The sequence below is a fragment of the Sturnira hondurensis genome, unplaced genomic scaffold (genome assembly GCF_014824575.4).
Source record: "Sturnira hondurensis isolate 20B ecotype Veracruz unplaced genomic scaffold, ASM1482457v3 Scaffold0014384, whole genome shotgun sequence".
Taxonomy (NCBI): Eukaryota; Metazoa; Chordata; class Mammalia; order Chiroptera; family Phyllostomidae; genus Sturnira; species Sturnira hondurensis.
The window spans coordinates 20,756,031-20,760,186 of NW_028087015.1; positions in this window are offsets into that span (position 1 = coordinate 20,756,031).

Here is a 4,156-nt window from a genome sequence, read left to right on the forward strand (position 1 = left end):
ATTTATTTATATTTAGATGCTTGTTTTCATATTGTAAAGGAATTTTAGCATTTATTTTTGAGCATATTATGGTAAAAAAATTTTATGTAACAAATACTTAAACATAAGAACACATACAAAGTATTTCAGGTACTACCCATGTATAATGCACTTCCGTGTTTCCCTAAAAAATTTGGCCAAAAATGTATACTTATACACGGCAAAATATTGTAGGTATGGTTAGATGAGGTCCTGCAGTTGGTGCCTTGGTCTGATGATCGTGTGCTTGTAAACAGAGGCACCAGAGAACTCATTCACTCCATCCACGTGAACAAGAAGAGACCATGTGATCATACAGAAAGATGGCTGCTGCTTACCTGGTAAGAGACCTCAAAATAAAACTTATTACTCACACCTTGACTTTAACTTCCCAGGCTTCAGAACTTTGAGATGTGAAGTTCTGTTGTTTTATTATAACCACCTGAGTTGACTAATAACCACCTATGTCATTTTATTATAACCACCTGAGTTGACTAATACACTTTATTTTACCTACAAATATCTAATAAACTTTCTCTGAGAATTAGGGCAACATTTTCATAAAGCGCATGAACTACAACTCTCCAGTTTATACAAGTTCTCCTGTCTTTTCTTTTTTCTGTCACACAATGGGGGACAAGAGTGAATTATGCACAGAAAAGAATGTATTATATGCTCTTGAGGATTTTAGCCTTTATGAGAGAGCAAGAGTGAGATGAAAGACAGAAGGGAGCTCTGGTGCGAAGATGGGTCAGAGCACTATTTCTGAACTGCATAATCTGAAAGCATTTTAGAGGTAGATGTATGAGAGCAATTGAGAGAGTTACTCTGGTATTAACCTTTATTCCTGCCTAACTTCCATTTCAAGTAACACTGTTCCAAGTAAGTGTTTTGCAAACAAATATCAAAGATTTAATGCTTTAAAATCAAACTGATTTGTATTTTTCCAGAGCACATCAACTTTCCCAGAAAAATAATTTTTAAAATGGGACTTCTAGTAAGGAGATCAATGAAAGTCAGCAAACTTCCTATTCTGAGTAGAAAATATTTCACTCCTTTTACTTCCTTTTCTATTTATTTTTATAAACTGGACATAATCTATAATGTGTTTTGCACTATAAAACCCATTTAAATGAGATAAACAAGAAGTTGTGGGAAGCAAATTAATGTGCTAAACACATTCTTTCTTTCTCTGTATTCAACTTACCCTCCTGCTAGGACTTAAAGTTTTGGAATCTATAATGAATTAAAACAGAAAATATATTTATGTGCAAAAATATTTCTGTGAAAAATGCTGGTATATGAAGGCTTTGTTAACTGTTTTAAACATAGTGTCATTTACTTTGGCAACAATCTAAACATATTTCTATTTCTGTGCTCTTGTAAAAGCAAGAACGTTAAAGGAATCGTTGCAAAATAGGTATAGAGAGAAACCTAGCAAAATTTGCATTTTCTCCTAGGTATCAGTGAGGAGTTTTAGTATTGCATGAACAGACTTTTCTGGGGAAACTTTATCAGAAATGATAATATTATAGAAAAACATTAGTGTTTTAACTAAGAGAAACGAGGACAGTTTACATTGTGCTCAGAAATGAAGTGAAATAATTTATAAAAAAGAAAGCCCATTGATTTCTCAGCTGAAAGCCACTTAACTTTTGGGCATAGTACTCGTAGAAGCAAGCCAAGAGAGAACAGCAGCCTAAGTGGAGGCAGACTTATGGCCAGGTGGTTCAGTCATTCTGTTACGGTAGGATGAGAAGCCAGAGGGGAGACAAAGGCAGGGAGGAGGACGGGACTGTGTCTCAGCCACTGACTCAGCAGTCCTTGAAATTCTGTGTATCTTTTCCACTATCTGGGAAACAAAGACTTTGAAACTATTCTTTCATACCAGGCCCTGAGAGAGTGAAAATGGCCTATAGTGCCTGAAGGTAGAAGTCCATTAATATCTTTGCATATTCAAGCCCGTGTCTTGGAAAACTAGCACAACCACTACCTGCCAATCAATATGTAACTTCACCACCACCCCCCCCATCTCCCCAACTATGTAAGTCCTCAGGACAACGGATCTGGACCTTGGTGCTTTTGGTTCTCTGGAGGCCCAGTCTCAGGCCACATGGCCTCTGGCCTTGTGGCCAGGGTGCTTGCCATCCTGACCTTTGGCTGCCCTTACCTTCCCTACCTTGACTCTGCAGACTTCAGCCTGAGTCTTTGCCTTTTAGACCCCCATTTCTTCCTTAGCTAGGCCTGTTCTCTTCTATGATAAAGGATCACCAATAAACCCTGCTTGCATGCTAGTGGACCTGCTGATCTCCAATTCTTTACTGCATTGGCGACAAGAAACGAGTTTCTGGGAGTTTCTCTCATTAACAATTCCATTCCTGTTTTGAAGACTACCATCCAAAATATGAAAAATGCAAGTTAATCTAACTGTAAATTGTTTTTTTCAGACTAGAAGAGAATTTGGCGAAGTTCATAAAATAGAGTGGGTAAAGTTTCCGCCAGAATTTTCTAAAATGACGCTGACAAAGAAGAAACGAAAAATAAGTCCAAAAAACCCATAGATGCTTATTTTAATTTGAGAGTATTATCAATAAGAAGATGTGGACAAAAGGCATTTTTAATCATTCTTTCTAGTGCAAATTATGTAACAGGAAGCTTCTCATTTATTATAACTATAGATTTTATTATGTGGACTTATATTTGAATCATGTTTACATTTCAGTAGGAAAGGAGGCATAGAAAATAGGATTTTGTCTCTCAGATAGCTTTTGATAAGTGCTGAAATAGAGTTTTAGATACTCTTAATTGGATATAATGTAGTGTTGCATTAACAACATAAATAAAAGGAAAACAGATGCTTCATGAAACACTCATTCTTTGAAATTGATTCTTTTTTTCAGTTTTCTATAAAAAACAAGTTTCTAAATGTTGGCAATAAAACAGAAAACTCAACAGATAAAGTTCTTGTCATGAGAACTTTACAATATAGTGAGAAGGGTTGCTAAATTTTAAAAAAAGCAATAAATATATAATAGACCTCATACCTATTACGTACACACACATACATACCAACAAAATATCCCACTGTGAAAAATATTTGGAAACTGCTGGATTAAATGATATCAGTTTCATTGTTGTAGGATCTCTTAAAACTACTGATATTCTAAGTATTAGGTTGGAGTCACTCAAGAAGCAAGACAAATGCAGTGAGCTAAGGAGCAGGGTTTACAAGTGGGAAATAAGAGGGAAAGTGGAGCCAACCAAGGGAGGTTAAGACTCACTTGGTTGTTCTCAGGTCAGAGTTTTTAAGCCTCAGAACCTGTGAAGGGGAACTAATGGGGGTGTCAGAGTCTGGTAGGCTAGAGCTGGTTGCTGGGTACCATTTCTGCTGACTATTGTTCTCGATACATCTTGTCAGGCTCAAGTGCAAGCTGCATCCTGTTGTGCCGGATAGGCCGACCCCAGACCCCAATCTTAGTTGTTCTTCCTGGGTGGGCCCGGCAGGCACTTTCCCAGGCTACAGTGTTCCCGCCTGGTGATTTCCCATTCCCGCTGGGCCTAACTAGGTCTGTCACTGATACATATTGTAACTTCCTATGGGAAGAGAGCAATAGAATATGGCACTTATTTCGCAATCAGCAGTTTTGAATTCCTTGAGCATTTTATAAGACTCTGAAAAGACAACTGTTCTTAAGAGGAATATCTGTCTAGCGGCAGATATAAAAAGAATCAGTTGCCTGTCCGAAATTACTCTTTGCTCTGTCACCAAAAGCAATGGAGGTGAACGGGCTTCCTATATAGAGGACAGCAAATGCAGCTCACAAAATGCAAGTAAAAGGCGAAAGATTTATACGATTTGAAGAGAAACCAGAGTATCACAAAATGCAAGTGAAATTAATTGGTACTGATTCTAGAAAACAGAGTGTGTGGTAGAAAGTAATTTCTAAAGGAAAAAGAAAACCAGATCAACTAACCCTGGCCTGATAAGAGGCTAGACTAATTAATGTCTGTTATATGGGAAGTAGAACAAATTCAGTAACACTAGAAAATAAAGAAAAATCCTAACTTGTTAGATCCGTTGTATCCGGGAGTTCTAGACTGATGATCGGATCCTTTCTTCCTCTTCTGTGCTCAGAAC